The sequence below is a fragment of the Heteronotia binoei genome, chromosome 4 (assembly GCF_032191835.1).
Source record: "Heteronotia binoei isolate CCM8104 ecotype False Entrance Well chromosome 4, APGP_CSIRO_Hbin_v1, whole genome shotgun sequence".
Taxonomy (NCBI): Eukaryota; Metazoa; Chordata; class Lepidosauria; order Squamata; family Gekkonidae; genus Heteronotia; species Heteronotia binoei.
The window spans coordinates 31743093-31759826 of NC_083226.1; positions in this window are offsets into that span (position 1 = coordinate 31743093).

The window sequence follows — 16734 nt, forward strand, 5'->3', positions numbered from 1 at the left end:
CAGCTGGGCAAACACTTGTCAGGGATGCTCTTGGCTAATTCTGCATTGAGCAGGGATTTGGACTAGATGGCTTTACAACTCTGTGATTCTGATTCAGATTAATCAGACAGGAGACTCTACAAGGGGAAAAAATCACTTCTAAATATTTGGAGAAAATGCACAATGTAGATTCTATTGCCAGACAAGACCACCTCTTCTAAGATGGTGCCTTCTACAAAATGTGTGTGTGTCATCTTAAAATGAAAAGAAGTATGCTTTCTTTTTATTTTGCTCCAGAGCTATTGTTTTTACTCATATGCAAATCCATGCAGGTTGAAATGATTAATTAATCTATTAAAACTCAGTAATTTAGCCTACCAGGATTCCTTTAACCAGCCGATAGCTTTATTTAATGCTGAAGATTTGTATCTTTAATGGACAGGAAACGCAGTTTAGGTGTACACAGGGGAGCTTTAATGGATTGAGAGCTACTTTCCAGGTTATGCGTGTGCTTCCAAAATCAAGAAAATGAGAAGCACCAACACATTATCACATTATCAGCATACGTTTCTGTTTTCTTGATTCCCACATGTAGTGCTGCTGCATGTTGCTTAAATAGATCTTATGTGTCCTCACATGTCCTCATGCACAAGTGGTTTCCTCAACACTTAGAAGCTATTTTGCAACTCACTCAAAAATGGCAACTGGGCAATCAGGTTAAAAAGATTTGCTGGGTTGCCTTTAGTACTGTGGTTTACAGGATGCTAGGAAAGCTGTGACTCTGTTGTCCACGCCTCTCCCAGACAAGTCCCTGTTGCAATGTTCATTCAGAAACACACACAGTTTATGCTTCTACGTCGCCCCGAATCCTTCCCCCTTTTCCCCCTTGCTTTCTATAATATAGTGGATTCAATACAAAGGGATGTGGTAGCAGTGATCATAACTCTCTTTATTAGTTACAGCATGGTAACGGCTGAACGAGGAGACTGCTTTACTGGGCCAATGGAGCCAACTATAGTGCAAGGTTCCCGCACTAGAACATCATTGGATCATTTAAACCAGCAGGGGGTAGGGTTGCCAATCCCCAGGTGGGGGCAGGGGATCCCCTGGTTTGGAGACCCTCCCCCTGCTTCAGGGTCGTCAGAAAGTGGGGGGGAGGGGAGGGAAATGTCTGCTGGGAACTCTATTGTTCCCTATGGAGATTTATTCCCATAGAAAATCATGGAGAATTGATCCGCAGGTATCTGGGGCTCTGGGGGGGGGCAGTTTTTTGGGGTAGAGGCACCAAATTTTCAGTATAACATCTAGTGCCTCTCCCCAAAATACCCAAGATTCAAAAATATTGGACCAAGGGGTCCAATTCTATGAGCCCCAATCCTTCATTATTTCCTATGGAAGGAAGGCATTGAAAAGGTGTGCTGTCCCTTTAAATGTGATAGCCAGAATTCCCTTTGGAGTTCAATTATGCTTGTCACAACCTTGATCTTGGCTCCACCCCTAATGTCTCCTGGATCCACCCCGAAAGTCCCCAGATATTTCTTGAATTCGACTTGGCAACCCTAGCAGGGGGCCTGTGATTGGAGCAGAGCAGCAGAGATTTGGATCCTACTGTCCCATTGTTCCCTAGTCCCCAAGCTAAGACCCAAAGGCTTCAGTGAGCCAGGCAGGAACATGGTTAACTTAATAGCAACATTAGTCCACATACACAACACTTTCCTTTCCCCGATTAAGCCACACTATAATGTTATGGTGCAGCTAGGCAGGAAAAGTGAAATAAGCCATTAAATTGGCTAAAGGGGGTACACAGCATGCCTTTTTGAAAGTGGAACTTAGCTGCACCCTCCCTCCTGACTAGGGTTACCAGCATGGGAGCTTTTAGGAGTATGGAGTATGGGGAAAGGGTACTTTGTTATGTGGTGACATTACTTCTAGGTGATCACCCAGAAGTGATGTAAACACCCCATACCACTCTAGGAATTCTCCCAGTCTCTATGGTTGAACAGAGAAATTCCTAGGGCATCAGGGATGCAGCACCTGGAAGTGACATTGCTGCATTTGCAGTGTCATTCCCTCTTATTGCCTCTCCATGCTAGAGTGGGGCAGGGGAAGGCCATTGCCTGCCACAGTGGACAAGCTGGTAAGTCTGCCCCCCAGAATGGAAGCAGTGAGGTATTCAGATGGCCACTTCATCCACAGCCACTCCAAAGATTTCCATTTGTATTGGGGGAAAACCAGTCTTGAGTTTCTAGGTTTAAAGAGGGAAGCCCCAAGAACACCTAAGATCATGCCTTGAATGAGCATGACCTCATGTGGGCATTCCCTACTCAAGTGGAAGCTTCTCCATGTGGAAGCAGCTGAATCTAGAACCCCAAAATGGGGCACACATCATCTTTCATTGGGCCAGTTTTGTGCCAAGGGAGCACCTTGAAAGTCAAAGTCTTCACTGCAGCTCAATTGTATCCCTAAAAGAGTACCATGTGAACCAGGTTTTTTTAATATTCTATCTCATTACTCTATGATCACAGCAGTGGTGGCCAGCAGTGTGTTTAGAACTGTCACACTACTTTTGGTACTAGGCTTTAAAGACCTGTAAATAATTACAAACCATCGGGGATAATTTAAGAAGTGATCTATAATCGTTGCCGCTTAATGATCCATTGCAACTTACTTAATCACTGTCAGACGAATATTTGGATGACCAGTGAGCAGAATTCTGCTGCCATCTACTGTTCTCATTTTTGCCTTCCAAGATCTTTTGTGAGCATTTCTACCTTGAGAACATTACTCTGATGGAAACTATGAAAGGATTTGATATGATAGAATTTGAAGCTGGAAGGTCAAGCTCTGTATGTTATAAATTTAAGACTGGTTCACACACACAAATACACACACAAACATTGGATTACAGTATTGATTTGCATGTGTGAAAAGACTATCAAATATTTTTAATACCACAGACAGAACTGTAATGCCACATTACATCACTCCAAACAACATGCTTATCAGTGGAGTCAGTTCAGATGCCAGGTTCACTCACACACATAGATAACTTATTATCTCTATACTGGATTAATGTAAATTTGATGATTGGCTGCTGGATGTGTGAACAGCCTTAACTGAACACTACTGGATTGGATCCAAAATTCAATATCCATTGACGGAAGGAACTTGTCAATGTAATGGAACTTTTCTGCCACCCACTGTGGCCCAATTAGTTCTTTGAAATGGTCACCTGTATCCCTAGAAACAGCATTTCAGGGAGACAATGGGGTGCAGTGTGAGAGAAGAGATAGAAAAGTACAGTTCCACAACTAGCATAGCTTTCTCTTAATGGAAACTTTAATCTGGATCTGACCCACTGGGTCCAGGGTTTATGTAAGAAACAAAATAACTATCATTATAACTGCACTGGCTCATTCATGCATGTAAACTATGGGTGTTTTCGCACTCACGTTTTACTGGCGCCACGACCCTCCTGACGCCGGCGAATCTGCATGGATTTCGCAACAGAAGCGCCGGCGCTCCCAGAAGCGCTGGCGCTTTCCGTCGCTAAGCCAGCGCAAACGTTTTCCTGCATCTTTGCGATTTCCGTTTGCGCTGGCTTAGCGACGGAAGTAGCCGGCGCTTCTGGGAGCGCCGGAGCTTCTGGTGCGAAATCCATGCAGATTCGCCGGCGTCAGGATGGTCGTGGCGCCAGTAAAACGTGAGTGCGAAAACGGCCTATGAGTTTGAAGTAATATGAAGCAGTTGTTTCATGAGGTCAGTTTCAGAGACAGCCCTGTTTTCTAGTGACTACCACAGGAGTTTCACACATTGCATGATGAGACAACCAGGTTTGTCAGCAAGTAAACCCACAATAGCCTTGACTTGGATGGCCTGGGCTAGCCTGATCTCATCATATCTTCGAAGCTAAGAAGAGTCAGCCCTGTTTAATACTGGGATGGGAGACCACCAAAGAAGTCTAGGATTGCTACACAAAAGCAGGTAATGGCAAAGCACCCCTGTTCATGGAGAGCCACTTTGGTGTAGTGGTTAGGAGCGTGGGCTCTAATCTTGAGAACTGGGTTTGATTTCCTACTCCTCTGCAAGAAGTCAGCTGGTTAACCTTGGGTCAGTCACAGTTCTCCCAGAGCTGTTCTCCCAAGAGCAGCTCTCACAGAGCTCTTTCAATCCCACCATCCTCACAGGGGGTTTATTGTGAGGAGAGGAAGGAAGGTGATTACAAGCCACTTTGAGACTCCAAGTGAAGAGTGTGGTATAAATGCAATCTCTTCTTCTTCTTAATTAATTATTTACTTCTTCACATTTTTATCCCATCCTTCCCAAACTGACTCAGGGTGGGCCATATCAGAGATTTTTTTAAAAATACAGAAATAAAACAAAAAAACCCATAAAATCAAACAGATCAGTTCACAAATAATATTCAATAATCGCAGTTTCAGATGGCGTCCATTTAAAAAACCTAGTCTCTGGCTGAACAATAAATAGATGATAATGAACATAACAGTCCTTATATATCTGTTCATCACTTGACTTGAACACCCTACAAGATCACTATAAGTCAGCTGCACTTTCCACCACCATACCCATAATAGAAAACTGCAACCGATGCTTTCTAATACTTGGTTGTCACATTCATATATAGTTGAATACAGGCCTTGAATTCAGCAGGAACTCACAGGAGCACAGCTTCTGAACCTCTAGCCAAGTTCTACATGCAGTGGGGAGTTCTCTGCCTGCTGCACACAGATCCTGGGGCATATGCAAATGAGATATGCTACTGAGCTCCTGCACCTTTTCTCTACAAAATGACCCCTGGTTAAATATAGTATAAATGACAACCCTTAGAAGTCACAGCACATGTTGGTACACTAAAGCATCTCTTGGGAGCAGTGCTTGCATTTTACAGTACACTGAGCACTCATGTGATGTGAAAGATGTATTACATATGCAAACACATACGCAAACACTATGCTGCCATGTGGAGGTCAGCCTCTTCATAGGAGGATCGTGAAAGTGGAGAGTATTGCTTTGCAGAGTACCCCAGGCATATGATTGCCAAAAGATGCAAAAACAAAAAGGAAAGGTCCCCTGTGCAAGCACCAGTCATTTCCAACTTTCACAACGTTTTCACAGCAGACTTTTTACGGGGTGGTTTGCCATTGCCTTCCCCAGTCATCTACACTTTCCCCCCAGCAAGCTGGGTACTCATTTTACTGGCCTCGGAGGATGGAAGGCTGAGTCAACCTCGAGCTGGCTACCTGAAAACCCAGCTTCCACCGGGGATCGAACTCAGGTCGTGAGCAGAGCTTAGGACTGCAGTACTGCAGCTTTAACACTCTGTGCCATGGGGCAAAATCAAACAAAAAAACCCATCCAGCCTTCCATGTCCTAAAAGGAATTAGCAAGGAAATCTTTTCAGGGCAAGTATATCACTATTGCATGTGTGTGAAGTGCCATCAAATTGCAGGGGTCATCTATGATGACCCCGTGGTGTTTTCAAGGCAAGAGATGAACAGGGGCAGTTTGCCATTGCCTGCCTTCATGTAGCAGCTTTGGAGTTCCTTGGTGATCTTCGAACTGGGAATAACACCATTATTGACACAAAACAACTGACTGTTGTGTATATAGTTAAAACTGAGCAGTGGTTAAGTGATGTATTGGCAAGTAGTTTGCCTGTGTACTATTATTGTACTTTTATTGTGTGTCTTCTGATAGCTCTAATATATAATTAATAAGCAACCAGAAGAAGACTGGGATTGAAACATGCTTTTTCTACCTGGAATGCATGTTGTTGCCTTTCACCTTCACTTGAAGCTAGACACCTGTCTGCTGCAATCAACACTTGGGTGGCCTTGTAGTTTTGGAATTCAGAATATAATAAATTTAAGAAGATTCTTGGATGTGATATTATTGGATGATTCCTGGATTGGACATTATTAGATTTGGCTTGAATTGGACATTAAAACCAAGGATAGTGAGTTGCTGGTTAACATATTGTTTATTATATCTTATGTGTATTACAATATATAGGGACAGTGGCTCAGTGGTAGAACATCTGCTTGGTAAGCAGAAGGTCCCGGGTTCAATCCCCAACATCTCCAACTAAAAAGTGTCCAGGCAAGTAGGCTTGAAAAACCTCAGCTTGAGACCCTGGAGAGCTGCTGCCAGTCTGAGTAGACAATAGTGACTTTGATGGACTGAGGGTCTGATTCAGTATGAGGCAGTTTCATATGTTTATATGTTCATATTTGCTTAATTACTACACAGTGTTATTTTTGCTGGCTTTACTCTGTACACTGTGGTTTCCTGTGTTTTGTTTCTAATTTATATAGTCCCTGGCAGCTGTATACAAGGACACTCTGATCCTGCTCAGAGTGGTGCAAACAGGGGCTGGGTACCAGGGAGAGGCATCCTGAAGCAGCCTGCAGAAGATGACATCATCAATTATGAAAAAGGGCTGGCTATAGAGCAGTTATCTCACCGGCTGCTTCCCACTCCTTGGCACCTGCTCATTTCTCACAACCAAGTAAGGCACTCGCAGGTCAATGAAGAAGTTCTTCATTACTGTGATCTCATAAGGATCAGCCACGCAGACCCCTGGAATGAGAGGAACAAGGTTACACCCGGGGTGGAATTCTAGCAGGAGCTCATTTACATATTAGGCCACACACCCCTGATGTAGCCAATCCTCTAAGAGCTTACAAAAAAGAGCCTTGTAAGCTCTTTGAGGATTGGCTACATCAGGTGTGCATGGCCTAATATGCAAAGGAGCTCTTGCTAGAATTCCACCAGGCAAGTAGGCTTGAAAAACCTCAGCTTGAGACCCTGGAGAGCAGCTGCCAGTCAGAGTAGACAATACTGACTTTGACCCCTGGACCTCCTGCCTATGCTCTCTGGTTTACCCCTTCTGGTAATAACTCTCTGACTTGTGCACTTTTGTCTTGTGGACTTCTGAGACTAAACTCTGGACTCTGTGTGAGCACATAAACATGTCTGGGTTGCCTGCCTGGCACCTCTTGTCCACTGTTGTGCTTTGGGTGGGTGTGACAGGGCACCTTCTCTTTGCATCTAGGCTCTCATCCAAGACACTGTTGGTTTTCCTGAAAGAGTCCATCACAACCTGGGAAGTGCTGGCAGTAAGCATTTCGGATACTAAAGGTAAGGAATCTTGTATGCCAGGCATCAGTGGGATGTGGCTGAGGAAACAATGATGAGCTTGCAGCCTGATTTGAAAAACATAGAGGAGGCAAAACGGGCAGTTGAGGTGTAACCAGGGGGTCGGACTAGATGACCCTGGAGGTCCCTTCCAACTCTATGATTCTACCAGTATGTCCCCACTGAACCTTAGAAAAGGAACAAGACAACTTTAGAAAGTCCTTTAACATAACTGAAAGTGAGATCTGCATATGTTAAAAACTATGCTGATAGCATTGCGGCTCTAAGCAGAAATATAATATTTCACTTTCTATAATCAATAGCAGCATCTCAGACTAAAGATTTTATAACAATCATGCTGAGGCTATCTGGAAGAAAATATTGATTGCATTTGGGAATTAGAATAAAAACTACAATCCTTCAGATGCTAAGTACAGAAAGCTAACAAATCTAATCTTTCCCACTCCAACTGCAATGCAGGGCCATCCACAAGCCAGCTCCCTTCAGACAAAGTCATCAAATCCATATCACATTGTGCCGTAAAGAGATAGAAGATGCCTCAGAGTCAGGTGTTTATAGAGAAAGCCATCTCAAACTCCAGAAATTACCACAACACACTTTTACCTCAGACTATAAAGAAACCCACATTGCTAATCTAGAGCAGTGGTCCTCAGCCTATAAAACAGGGACTGTTGTATATTGCATCTCACTGGGTTCTTGTTGCCTGATATATAAACACACACACACTGTGGCTAATAGCCACTGACGGACCTCTGCTCCACATTTTTATCCAGTCCCCTCTTGAAGCTGGCTATGCATGTAGCCGCCACCACCTCCTGTGGCAGTAAATTCCACATGTTAATCACCCTTTGGGTGAAGAAGTACTTTCTTTTATCCGTTTTAACCTGACTGCTCAACAATTTCATTGAATGCCCACAAGTTGGAGCAGAGGTCCATCAGGGCTATTAGCCACAGTGTGTGTGTGTGTATAAATTTTTTGGCCATTGTGTGATACAGAGTGTTGGAATGGATGGGCCATTGGCCTGATCAAACATGGCTTCTCTTATGTTTTTACGTTCTTAAGACTGACTTTCGGACTATCCCTCTAATCAAGCCACTTTGTCCATTGGGCACACTAGGGAGGACCTTTTTGGTGGCAGCCCCCAAGATTATGGAATGTCCTCTCCATGAAGGTGTGTCTAACCCTCTCGCTTTCAACTTTTAACAGGCAGCTGGAAATGGTTTTCTTGAGGATTACACTTGACTAATTTGGCTTCTTATTCATTGGCAACCATAACTGCAAGCACACTTCTCCTCCTCCTTCTGAGGGATGGGTTTCTTTTTGCAAAACTGGTGGAGGAGAGTTGCTAAAGTGATCAAGTTTGATTCTGCTTTTTGAGGGAGTCTTCCATTCATAAAACAACAAGAAAAATCTTGATGCATTTTGCAAAAAAAGGGGGAGCAGAGAGCTCCAATCCACTTCTAGGAAGTTTTCTGTGGCTTTAGGACATCTCGCCCTATTCCTACACTCTACTCTTCCAGGGTGTAGGAATGGGAGCGAAAGGGTCCCCCAATGGGCTGAGGAAGAAAGGGCCCTGAGTTCTCAGAGTGGCTCACAAAAGCTCATACTCAACCACAAATTTGTTAGTCTTTAAGGTGCTACTGAACTCTTACTCTTTTCTATTGCTTCAGACAGACTAAAATAGCAACTTCCGGGATTTGGAGAATGCTGAGCTGACCTGCCTCTCTAAGGGGGGCAGACTGGAGCTTCTGTTCGGGGTAGTAAAGGGCAAATTTTTGCCTTCTGCCTACTTTTCTCAGTGAGAGATTAGTCCAAGATATGCACAGGAAACTTTGAGGTGATTTACCTTGGCTAAAAGGGAGTCCCGGGGGGGGGGGGCTCCTTTGAGGGATCCCCAGAGAAGAGTTGCATATTCATCATCTGCAGAAGCTTACAGAGTCATTTATTTGACATAAGCTTGACAAGATCCTAATCTTCTTTGAGACTGCTAAACATCTGATGCTGTACGAGACCAGTGTTGATCTGGATAACCTTAGAAAAAGGTACTGATTGTTATCTACCATTCCAGGACTATTTTAAAGCAAACAAAATAACATTAGAAGGTGGGAAAGAGAAAGTTTGAAAGCTTGGAAGAAGAAGAGAAGGGGTGAATTTTGGACTTTGTTAAATTAAGGACAGTGTTAAAAATTGGAAAAGAATTTATTGTTTTGTCTACCTGCTGTCATGGAGTGAAAGCACCATCATCAGAGATCTGTAGTTTCTACAGTCAACACAGGAAATACTTCAAGTATCATGAGACTTTGTTACCAGTGAGAACGTGACTTGGGGCAAGCAAAGCAGGAAGTAAGTATTGAAGAAGTGGACCTACTCTAGGATTGTATTACCATAGAAAAATATCAGCGGCCATTACTGGGAGGCTAAATTTTTAAAAAATTAATATCTGAGCCTGGGAAGGTCAGAGGATGGTAAAATAAGGCTCATTTGAAAGGGCAAGTTCTAATCTATCAAACCTGATAGTTGAAATTTAATTTGGTGATATCAAATTTTTCGCTGTTTTTTTAATGTCAGTCAAAGGTGACCCGTGCAAGGGCTGCCTCATTGGAGAAGATGCGAGATCAGCTGGAAGCAATGGAAGCTAGGATGATGAAAGGGGTGGGAAAGATGATAAATGCTTGCAAAAAAGATATTGAGGACTTTAAAAAAGAAATGGAAGAGCTTAGAAATGAAACAGTGGTGGTGTCAAAAAAAGTGCAGGAGGTAAAAGGGAAAGTTAACTCCAGGATTCCACCTTATTAAAAATGCAAGAAAAAATAACAATCCATGACTGTAAATTGATGGAGACACAAATATGTCTGAGAGGAGTACCTGAAGAAGAAGGGACAGACTTAAAAGAACATGTAATAAAAATAATTGGTGCTATTAGCCTAACCGACTCCATATTGTAACTGCCTACTAATCCTATGTCCTTGTAGTCAGGCCTACTAACCAAATGCTTTGCATTTCAAACAAACTGTAACCACTGAAGGGTGACAGATAGCCTCTGGAAAACATCTGCAGGTGTCCTTTGAAGCTAGCCTGCCAGAGCATCACAGCAGGGCTCCTTCCTCCTCCGTAGAGATAAGGGACCCTGGGAACAGACAACTGTCTCCCAGAGTGTGAGAAATGGTTTTATTGTTTCTGTTACAACTGCATAAAAAATGTATCGATAGCTGGCCCCGTTATCAGAGTCAACTTGTGCTTTCCCTGAACACAGTTCTCAATAAACGTCTTTTACTTTTGCAACAAAGTAATGAGTTTCGTTTGAAGTTCTTCAAGTTCTGACAGGAGTGGAAAAAATTTAGAAGTTATGTAGAAGACGAGTGGAAAGTAAAAGGACTTTGGACAATTTTTGATAATGATTAAACTTTAGAAGAAAGATGGGGCTGGGGCTGATGGGAGTTGTAGGCAAAAAACATCTGGAGAGCTACCGTTGGCCACCCCTGGGTGTAGGTATGGGTTTGTTCAATATTCTCATACATAGGCCAGGATCATGCAGGTCATTCTGCCCATTCAATGCAGCTTTTTAGGCTTGTGTTTCTCAAGAAAAGAGCCCCATGGCGCAGAGTGTTAAAGCTGCAGTACTCAGTCCTAAGCTCTGCTGATGGCCTGAGTTTGATCCCAGCGGAAGCTGGTTCAGGTAGCCGGCCCAAGGTTGACTCAGCCTTCCATCCTTCCGAGGTCGGTCAATTGAGTACCCAGCTTGCTGCGGGGGGAGTGTAGATGATTGGGGAAGGCAATGGCAAACCACCCTGTAAAAAGTCTGTCGTGAAAACGTTGTGAAAGCAACATCACCCCAGAGTCGAAAACGACTGGTGCTTGCACAGGGGACTACCTTTACCTTTTCTTTTTTTTCCCTCAAGAAACAGTATCTAACACTATACAGCAAAGCACTTTGGAAACCAAGGGGACTTCTGAAAGATGATATGGCACAGGGAAGGGGAAACCAGTCTATGGTTCAAAGAAAAAAAAAGCCACACATTCCACTGAATATAGCCAACCTCTGTAACTTCACCTCTGTTTTTAGAGTGTCTACAGTAACTTTTAAAAATGTATTAAAGAAAACGGCTGTTAACAGGCGTGTGGTGATGTTTGTCCAGGAGGTGGCATCTGGACACTATGAATGGTCTGCAGCACTTCTAAATTTTTGTTTTAAACCATCTCTGAACTGTTATCTTTCCCTGTGGCTGTTTTCTCTCACAGAACTAGAAAAGTGCAATAAGTTACATGTAATGCTTTTTTTTATTGGGCTGATTTCAGCATTGAGTGATGAGCTGCAAAAGAAGACAAGCAATGCAGCCAGATTTTTTCCCTACTTAAAGAATTTATACCTTTTGTGGTCCGAACAGGTAATTTCTCAATCATTGTTTCTTTTTCTGCACATCTATGGAGTCTGTACCCTGACCTGGATGGCTCAAGATAGTCCAACTGCATCAGGTCTTGGAAGCTAAGTAGTGCTGGCCCTGGTTTACACCAAGGAAATCCAGGGCTGCTACATAGGCAGGCAATGGGAAACCACTTCTTCTCATGCCTTGGAAACCCTATAGGGTAGCCATAAGTAATCGGTGACTTGATGGCATTTGCAACTGTCACTATGAAGTCTTACAATTTGTCTAGGGCATTAAGTGGTATTCACAGTAAGTGCAGAAGTTTCCTGGAATGCTAGGTAAGGAGAACATAAGGCAAAACCAGAATATGAAAGTACTGAGGTTAGAGATCTCTGCAGATCTGTAAACAGTGTTTTAACAGGTTCCTAGGTAGCTCTATCCTGACATTCAACCAGCAGCAAGATAGGCCATGGCAAACAAAGGGACAGTCTATAATCCACCCACCTCTATGTCTTGGAAGATATTTATTGACTAGAAAAGACCAGACAGAACTCGCCATGAGGCCTTTCAATTCCATAGAAAGTACCAGGTTTCTTGCAGGAGGGTTAACATTTAGAGATACATTTTTTGTTTATGGCTTTGACTCAGTGAAGAATGATTTCTGGAATAATTGCAGCATTTGGAGGGGGGGATATTTGGGGCTGCAGTGGGAAGGGAGAGGTGAGAAACTCTAGTTATCTTCAAAGGGTGCTTCAACCATATGTGGCTAGATTGGGTGGCAACCTGAGAATAGGCTTCTCCAGGGCTTTGGGGGGGGGGGCAGAAACACACAGGAATGCAGTTCCAGCTGGCTTGATATCAGGGGGTGTGGCCTAATATGCAAATGAATTCCTGCTGGACTTTTTCTTTTTAGTTTCGAAAGTTTTATTAGTTTTCTAGAAATTGAGGGCAAAGGGTAAGAGGGGACAAGAAATTATAGTTATAAATCAATCTTAGTCTGCATATAGTATACTTTCATAAAATACAAGTCTGCATCTAAAATACTTTCTTAAAATATATAAATTGTCACACGTTATTATCTCTTTAACTTTGCATCATCAATATTTTGATATTTTTATATTGTAAGCTTTCTTATTAAAATACCTATTCAAATTGACATTTCCAACAAAGAGAATCTTATAGTTCAAAATACAGGGGAAAGGAGATGTAAGTTCACACTAAAGAATCTTAAGAGTTTTGAGTATCTAGCCCAATATAGAATTTCAACAAATATTTTCTTGCTTCCTCCTTAAATTTCCCAGCCAACAGCTGGGATAAGTAGTCCAGCTCCGCTGTTTCCAGAATTTTTCCCACCAAGTCCATTTTTGTGGGAGTCTCCTGAAGTTTCCATCTCTGTGCCAGAAAAATCCTGACTGCTGTTCAAATATGCGCCAACAAGTGTCTCATCTCTTTTCTCATTCTATAGGCCAACCACCTTCCAGGTTTATTAGCATGTTCAAAAAATTTTTGTCTTGCGGATCTCAATTTTATCTCCATCTCCTCTATAAGTAATAAATTGAGTTGATGTTGTTTCTTTGACCTTATTTTGAAACTCCTGTCTTGTCGGTTGCGCTTTTAAATTCTTTTCGGCTTCTCCTTCTTGCAACATTAATTTTTGAAAATTTTCAGTTTTCTTCTTCTTTGCACTATATTTAATTACAAGGCCCCTGTAATATGCTTTAGCGGTATCCCAAACTACTTGCATCTTTACATCTTGAGTTATGTTCTGTTTAAAAAAAGATTCCATTTCAACCTTAGATTCTTTAAGAAAATCTTTATCTTTCAAGATAGAAATATTTAACCTCCACAATCTTCTCACTCGTGTACCTTTGAGTTTCACCATTATGGGACTATGGCCTGATATAACTCTTGTTTGAATGTCTGTCTCAACTAAATCTTTAACCAGATTTACTGAGAGCCAGCACATGTCTATTCTTGGCCACGTTTGATGACTGGCAGAGTAGTAGGTAAAGTCTTTCGAATTTGGATATCTTGTTCTCCATACATCAACCAGAACCAGTTCTTCTAATAGCTTCCAAAAACTTATTGGTAATTGAGGACTTTTGCTTTCAGTATGCTTATGTATTTTTTTGTCCAATTGTCTGTCAGAAACTGCATTAAAGTCTCCTACTATGCAATGTTCTACATATTCTAGATTTGATAACTTAAAATGTAAATCTTGAAAAAAATTATCTTGGTGATCATTTGGAGCATAAATATTTGCCAGTAAAAAAATATTTATTGTCCACTGTGACTTCCACTAAAAGAATTCTTCCATCTTCCAAAGCATACTGTAGTTGTGGGTTAAATTTATCCTTAACATAAATTCTTACTCCCCTTTTCTTTTTATTCATGTCTTTTGCTATAAACAAACTGCCAAGTTTCTTATTTTTCAAAAAGTGTTGATCTTTAGCTAAAATATGGGTTTCTTGTATGCAAATTATGTCCATTTCCAATTTTGTCAAGTAGCTAAAAGTCTTCCTCCTTTTAACAGGAGAATTGAGTCCATTCACGTTAATAGAAATTATTGATCCCATTATGAGTTTTTCTTATCACTATCTTTTTTATCTTTTTTAGTCTGGTCGGGTATTTCTGTGGTTCATTTGGGTCCTCTTCACCAGAGCTTTCTTCTTCCTCTTCATCATCCTTCTTTTCCTTCCTCTCTTTTTCCTTCACTCTGTCCAGAAAATTCTGAGCTTTGAAAATAGAATTTATCCTATACCTGTTCTCTTCATAAGTAAAAAGGAGGTCTTCTGGCATTAGCCATGTATAGGGTATTTCTCTTTCCCTCAGGAAGCTTGTCAAAGTTTGGCATTCTCTCCTCTTTTGTCTCACTGGCCATGGTACCTCTCTCAAGATTTTCACTGTATTTCCTGCTATCATCATTTGTTTGTCTCTTGCTTGCTTCAAAATATCATCTCTGGTTCTCTTTCTTGTAAGTTTCAAGTGAATTTCGCTAGGCAATTTATTCCATCTCGTAAAGCTTGATGGTACTCTCTTGACTTGATCAAACTCTTCTTCCATCCTTTGGAGAGTCACCTGTAGAATTTCAGCCAAGGCCTCACTTAGTATTTTCTGTAAATCTTCATTTTTCTCTTCTGGTACATTTTGAAACCTCAGCATATAGACAGCTCTATCTATTTCCAGTTATAAGAGTCTGGTATCATGTATATTCTGTTCTTTTCCCAGTTGTTCCACCTTTTGTGTATTGTCTGTCACCTGACATCTAGTACCTTTAAGGCTTTGTTGGTCTCTGCTGTCTGTTTTCTGTTCTCTAGAAGCTCTTGTTTGATCTTTGCCATCTGCTCCCCTATATTATCTACTTTACCAGTCAGCTGTGCTATGGCAGCTAGTAGAGAATTTTGCATCTCTTTCATATCTCCCTGCATGGTCGTAAATTTTCCTGGACCAGATGCAGAACTGGGTGACGGGATTAGTGGTTTACCTTCTCAATTGTCTTTTTTAAAATTGTTTTTTTTTAAGCCAATTGTGGCTTTATTTTCCATCCTTATTAATATATTTACACTCACAACCACAAGGTTCTTATACTGCCTCTTGAATATTTGTTTTGGAACTCAATATTCCTGTGTATATTAGATAAGCTCTGCCAAACAATACCAGTATTATACAATGATTTTAGGAAAACAGCCTTCTAGCTACTATCAACAATTCACCAGACCCAAAACAATGATAAAACTTATAATAAACAAGATCTTTTTAGCACAACATTCTTAGGGCCGCCTAGCCAAAACAGTTCAACTCACTGAAACAACAACAGTTCATTATGATGTCTCTTCTAACAATGGTAGTTCTATAAAATCCAAGTCTTAGCAAGCTCATCCAACTGCTCCAAGTCATAAATTGTAACCCAGGGCTGGGTGCCCCATTTGTAATCCATAGGTGAAATCAAAAATTAAAAATTAAACAAACAGCCCAAGAGAAAAAAAGAAAAAAAATAGAATAAACCAGAGCAAAGTAATCCAGATATTCCCAGAAACAAAAAAAGAAAAAACTCCAAATATGATATGAAAACAAGGAAAAAATGAGAAAAATTAGTATAAAAATAAAAAACCAAAAATGTTCAAACCATATGAAAAATAGGACTGGAGTTAAAAGGTTATATCCATAACATCTACCATCAGAGGTTTATAATCCACTTCAAAGGTTTGCACAGGTATTCTTCCTTCAGCCAACAATCTAATTATATTTTATAGTCCAATATGCACAACTTACAAAGGTTTAAATGTCTGTTTGAAGCTCACACAAATTAATTCAGAGCACTTCAACAGAACCAGATTGCTTCTTATGCCAGCTGTCCTTCTTATCCATATATATTTGCAAGCAATTTTCCCAAAGCCAAGTCTTTCTCCAGAAAGAAATTTAAAACAAGTCAATTCAATTCAGCCATCAAGTCTTTTCTATATTAGAAACTGGTGTGCTTCATACTTCTCATGCAAGGGTTATAAACATCACCAGATTAGGCAGAAACTTTTGGAAGCCTCGGAGGAGAAAGAGAGAGAGTCCCCCCCTTTCTCAGCCTTTGCCTTTGCCAAAGATCCTCTTCAGTCCCAACTCTCCACTTTCCCTGCTTAGAGAAGCAATACCTCAGGATTCAATATTAGAAAAAAAAAAAGAGCACTTACAATCTTCATAAGAATGATGCAGCTTGTCCAATTCATGCAGAGTCGCTAGTGAAAAGGAAGAAAAGTAGAAGTCCAGTAGTCAACCCCTGTGCCTTTTAAAAATAGCAATCGGAACAGTGAGATTTATGGCAAGCCGGGATTGGGAGGCAGCCGCCGCTGTCACCCCTGTCCCACAGCTCAAGCCGTCTGCCTTCCAGGACCCCTCCTGGGTCCCAGAATTGAGTCTCCCAAGCCGAGGAGGCCCCTCCACTGCCTGATTTAGGAGTGGCTCTGGACGTGCCGATCTGAGCCGCTCCTAACGCCAGGTTGCCGAAACCGGAAGTCCTGGACCTTTTCTTTTTTAAAGCCTTGTGCAAAACAATGGTGACATCAGGGGTATGGCCTAAAATGTAAATGAGTTCCTGTTGGGCTTTTTCTACAAAAAAAGCCCTGGGCATGTCAATCGTGGCACCAAAACTATGGGATGCCCTCCTTAGGAAAAATAATATGTCTCCTTCTATCAGTTTTTTTTCACCAACAGGTGAAGGTC